We start from the raw sequence: 6,195 nt of genomic DNA, 5'->3' as shown, positions 1-6,195 counted from the left end.
GGCTAGAGTGCCTTGGCGTCAGCCTAGCTCACAGCAACCTCAAACTCCCAGGCTCAAGCGATCCTCCTGCCTCAGCCTCTCAGAGTGCTAGGATTACAGGTGTTCACCAACACGTCTGGCTGATTTTTTTCTATTTTTAGTAGAGGGGGGGCGTCTTACTTTTGCTCAGGCTGGTCTCAAACTCCTGACCTCAAGCAATCCTCCCACCTCCCCAGCCTCCTAAAGTGTTGGGATTACAGGCATGAGCCACAGTTGCAGGCCTGAGCTTTACATATATTAACTCATTTAATACTTCAAGGAAGGCCAGACAAAGTGGCTCATGCCTATAATCCTAGAACTCTGGGAAGCTGAGAAGGGAGGATCTCTTGAGGTAAGGCGTTCGAGACCAGCCTCAGCAAGAGCGAGACCTCATCTCCACCAAAAATAGAAAAATTAGCTGGGCATAGTGGTGAATGCCTGTAATCATATCACTCTGAGAGGCTGAGGCAGGAGGATTGCTTGAGCCCAGGAGTTTGAGGTTGCTGTGAGCTAGACTGATACCTGGGTGCACTAGCCTGGGCAACAGAGTGAGACTATGGCTCAAAAAAAAAAAAAAGCAAAAAACTTCAAGGAAGATATTTTATTAGGCTTGTTTCACCAAGAAGGAGATGTTACAGCCCAACCATGTTCATTGCCTGCTGCTCAAGAAGAGGAAGCCAATACACTGAGACAGTAGGGGTTACAGCAGACAAAGAGTTTAATATTACAGGCACCGTGCAAGGAAATGGGAGGAAGTTCTCAAATCTGTCTTCAGGAGAATTTGGGAGAAAGGGTTTTTAAAGATAGCTGGCAGGCAAAGGACTAGGCAGTTGGGTCTGCTAGTTGGCTGGGTTCAAGGCAGAACAATAGGGGCGTAGAAATTGTCTTCTTTGCTGAGTCGGTTCTTGGGTGGGGGTCGCAAGACCAGTTGAGTCAGTTCCTGGGTATAGGCCACTGGTCTGGGTGGGTCAGCCCTTTCCACTGGAATGCAGGGCCTGGAAGCTATCTCACAAACTAGCCTTAGGTTTCACAGGGGTGATGTTATCTATGGGAGCAATGAAGAAAGCTGAGAATCTTTAGGGCCATCAGCTATATGACTTCTGAGTAGTAAGCAGTTATAGGAAAGCAAGCTAGGGAATGATGGCTCGTTATATATGTATTTCCCCAACCACAGTTCCCACCTTGTGGCCCTTTATTAATTTTATAACAGGCAGTTTCAGGAACCAAGGTGGTAGCTTGCCCAGGGACACATAGCTACTGTGTTCAGACCTCCAAGTTCCCCACCTCCTACATAGCCCAGATTTTCTGCACAGTCCTGATTTAAGTTTTCTGTTCTCCTGACTAGTTCTACTACACACTCCTTGTTAAGCCATGCAACATTTTTGTTTTAATAAATATGGTCAGCACACATGATAAGGAAAACCCCCCTCTATTATTTGGCACTTCAGCCACCTGAGACCCCCACCCCTCATGGAAGACCCGCATCAGCATACCACTAAACCTATTACCTGGTGCATCAACTAACCTATTACCTGACACATCAACTAACCTATTACCTGGCTCATCAGCATAACAATAAACTTATTACCTGGTGCATCAACTAACCTATTACCTGGCCGGCCGTCAGCCTCCTGAGACCCCACTCCTCGGACCACCCCAACTTAATAAAAGTGGGAAAAATTGGGTAGGTGGGGCTCAGAATTTGGTGGTGAGACCCCTCTGAGCCCGCCGGCGAATAAACCTTGATTCTTCATGTGCTGCTCGGTTTGGCCTCAGAACCACCCACTGTAACACTTGCTGTAACACACTCAGGACATGACAATGGCTTCATGCAAAATGGTGAAGGAGACACCCACCACCTCCTCTTGTTAACTCTCCTTTCTCTTCTTCTCTGGTGTCTACCAAGTGTTCTTAAGCTGGTGTGGAGGCCAAGGGAAAACTTCCTTTTCACTCTAGGAAGGTTCTCTGAAAAATCAACTGACCAAAGGCAGGGAGAAAAGGTATACAAATGTATCAGGGTGCATGGGACGGGAGTGGGGGTGGGAGGGTGGAAATCACGGAGTGATTACCCAATATTCTACTGGGGCCCAGAAACTTCTATAGCCTTATGTCAGAGGGGTGGAGGAGATGAGAAATATAGGTAATTCTACTGAGGGACAATAAGGATTACTAGGAAACATGAAGAGATAGGGGAACAGATTAATTTGTGAGTGGTTCTCTCTGGAAATTGAATGAGCCTGAGAGACAGACATAATCTTGTGAAAGGATCTGTTCAAGCAGGGTTGTGTTCTTGGTCTTTTTTTCTTTTTCTTCTTCTTCTTTTTTTTTTTTTTTTTGAGTCAGAGTCTTGCTCTTCGCCCTGAGTAGAGTGCCATGCCTCACTCACAGCAATCTCAAACTCCTGGGCTCAAGGGATCCTCCTGCCTCGGCCTCCCAGAGGGCTAGGATTACAGGCAGGCCGGAGTCACTGTGCTCAGCCCTGTTCTTGGTCTTCTTTTTTGCAATAGAAGATGAGATAACAGGGAGAGGAAGGAAAAACAATTGTTCTCCTTGGTGGGTCTGTCAGGTCTTTCCATAGTTAGGGGAAAAGTCTCTTTCCGCCTTGGGTGGTCTCTAAGGGCTGTCAACGGAAAAAAACCAAACTCTGTAAAACAATTTTAAGGAGATTTATTCTGAGCCAAATTTGAGGACCAGGACCTGGAGCCACGCCCAAGAGGCCTTGAGCAAGTGGACTTGCTGTGGCTGGGTTACAGTTTGGTTTTATACATTTCAGGGAGACAGAGATTACAGGTAAAGTCATAAATCAATATGTGGGAGGCATACATTGGTTTGGCCTGAAAAGGTGGGCCATCTCGAAGGGGGGGGGCTTACAGGTTATAAGTGGGTTTGAAGATTCTTTGGCCTGTAATTGGTTAAAGACATGAAGCTTTGTCTAAGGGCTTGGAATGTTTCAACTAAGGAGTTGTTTATCAGAGATAAGCCACCAGACATATATTTGGTGTGTAAATTGAGGACCTGCAGGTTTGTCTTGCATACCCTTAGGCCTGTTAATGGGTTACAAAGGATGTCCCCAAGAAGGGGGGAGGGCATGATAAGGCATGTCTGCCCCCTCCTCCTGGCAGGCAATTTAGTTTTAGGATATTCCTTTGGCCATGAAGAGGTCCATTCAGTCAGCCGGTCGGCGGGGATGAGCCTTTAAATTTTATTTTCGTTCACAGGGTCTTTAATTCAAAATACTATGCCAGGGAGCCATATTTTGGGGTGAAGTTCCCTGCACTCCTCACTGGCCTTACCCCAGTCAGTGGCAGTGGATAAGGGAAAGCCCTTTTACTCCCATGAGGGTCCTCCCCAGAGTACAGGCAGCCCCCTCTGGACTTCGGCATGCTCGGAGGCATTAGCAGTCTGAGAAGGGTCTAGACACACAACATGCCATTGCTCCACCTACAATTAAGAAGCTGGCTGTGTGTGTATTGCTGGTATAGCAGGGTCCCTCATAAATATTGTGTGAGTGAAAAAATGCATGAATTGTTTTTCTGCTGAATTTTTACCCCAGCAAACTGAAACAGATGTGGCTTTTTGTTTAGTTTATTTTGTTTCCTTATAATACAAAACATCATTATTCCTATTTGGTATGGATGGTGGGTCAAGGCATAGTATTACTGAGTAATTTTTATAATATCAGCGAATTCTGTCATTTACCCAAATATTATTGAACATCTGTCATATACTAAACATGGTTCTAGGCACTTGAGATACATCTGAATAAAAACAGGCCAAGATGCTTGTCCTCCTAGAGCTTGTATTCTAGGTAGGATAGACAGACAATAAATAAACATAACAAATAAGTCAATTCTATAGTAAGTTAAAAGGCAAAGGCAAAGAAAAAGTAGAGCAGAATAGGGGGTGTTGGGACGAAGGGAAAACTCCCCTCTGCCAGCGGAAGTTTTGCTGAAAAATCAACTCATGATAAAGCAAGTTAATATGAGGAAGGTATACAAACTTTATTGTTACCATGCCCAAGGGTAGAATCACCGAGTGATTACCCAATATCCCAAATACTTACATATCTTCCTGGGGCCGGGGGGAGGGGCAGTTGTTGAGGGGCAGTAAATGATTACTGGGGAGAAAGAATAGATACTTGGGAGAATGAATGGATGAGGGAAAGAGATTGACTTGTAAATGATTCTCTCTGGAAATTAAATTAACCTGAAAGACAGGCATTATTTTGAAAAAGGGTTGGGCCAGGTCTGGTTGCATTCTTGCTCCTCATTCCTAAAATAGGATAATGAGATAACAGGGAGGGGAGGGAAAGACAATTGTTCTCCCTGATGGGTCTCTGGGGTCTTCATGGAAATAGAGGAAAGAAAGCAGTTTCCAAGGCTTGTTATCTCTACTGGCCTTCAATTCAAAATACACTTTATACCAAGGAGTCATATTTTGGGGTGAATTTTCCTGCCGTCTTTCAGGAGATTAGGGTGCAGTAGGGTGGAGGGTGAGGGAACAGTTTGCAATATTTTAAAAGGCATTGAGAGTAGAAATGAGATTTGGGAATTTCTTGTTGTGAAACTGGATTTGAGCAAAAGTTTGGAGGAGCTAGCCAAGCAACATACTTTAGGCAATGAGGGTAGTCATCAGCGGCAATGGTTCATGCAAAGGCCCTGTGAGAGGGTTACTAATGTGTTTGGGTCATCACGAGATCAGAGTTTCAGGAAAGAAGAAAGAAGGGAGAATAGAGGAGGTGGCAAGACAGGTTATGGGAAGGGGGTGAAGAGAAGGCCTGGCTAGTAAGGGTGGTTTTGTTATGTGAATGAAATCTCCCAGGTGGCAGCCCTCGGAGAGAATAGATGGTAAATGTTTCTTTCAGACCTCTAAAGATGTCAGACTCTGTTTATCTTTCTTAGATCCGGACCAGCAAGTGCCTCAAAGAAAGCCTGACTGCATCAATGCAGATTCTCTGCAGATGCAAATTTCCCCCACAAAAGACAGCATTTCAACTATTACTGTGTTTCTAGCCTTTCTGAATAGCTATCTGGAAATAAGTCAAAGAAGTATATTTTGAAGTGAAATATTTTGGTTTTCTTTCAAGAGACTGTCAATCATTTTGCTACGATGTGGCCTTGGGAGAAACACTGATGTTTGTTGGCTTTGACACTGTCCTTGTTCGTATATTAGGTACATCACGGTCTGATTATCAGTAGATTGATTTTCACTTTCTCAAAGTAGAGAGACAATAGAAATGTAGCATATAAGGGCTTATGGAAAACTGCCTATGGAAGCTCAGGATTTAATATGCAGCATTTGAATAGACAATGGGCATTAATGGGAAATATAAATATAACAAATATACTTTAATTTTCATAGCTTTAGAAATAATCCTTAGAAGCTAGTATATTTCATATTATTCAGCTTAAAAAAGAAGATCTTCCATTTGGCATGAACCTGGAGGATATTATGCTAATGAAATAAGCCAGAAACAAAGACGCTGGTTTTGAACTCCTGACCTCAAGTGATCCTCCCTTCTGGGCCTCCCAGGGTGCTAGGATTACAGGCATGAGTCACACACCGGTCTATTTTAAATTATTATTATTATTTTTACAGGAGAAAGTAGGCACACCAAGAGGTTAGATAACTTGCTCAAAGACACAGAGCTAGGAGAGAAGCCAGGAGAAAATGGGGACAAGTGGATTCCAGAGCCTTTTCTTAGCCACAGTGTTATTCTCTTGAGCTTAGAGAGGTTAAAATACTTAGCCAAGGTCACACTGCTGATACCAAGAATAAGAGATAACATTTATTAAGTGTTTACTGTTTACCAGGCACTAAGCTCCGTGATTTCCACGCATATCATCTAATCCTCACAGCAACCGTATGAAGCAGGGCCTACTAACATCATTAGGGAGAGGAAGAAACTGAGGCTGAGAGAGAACAGGCATCTAGCCCAAGTTCTTACTTGGGAAATGGGAAAATCCGGATTCAAACCCAGATATTTCGAACCCAAATCTCCAATCCCCACCCACTTGCACTACATCGGCCTCTACGGGGAAGTAAGGCTATGAGTTTGGACTTTCGTCCCCTGCATTTGGAATGTCGCGGCACACCTGTACTGAGGCCCGTGTAGCCCCGCCCCATTGCCGGTGGAGACGGCTCCTCCACCAATCAGCGGCGCGGGGGCGGGCCGCG

The sequence above is a fragment of the Eulemur rufifrons genome, chromosome 29 (assembly GCF_041146395.1).
Source record: "Eulemur rufifrons isolate Redbay chromosome 29, OSU_ERuf_1, whole genome shotgun sequence".
NCBI lineage: Eukaryota > Metazoa > Chordata > Mammalia > Primates > Lemuridae > Eulemur > Eulemur rufifrons.
This window is presented reverse-complemented; position numbering follows the sequence as displayed.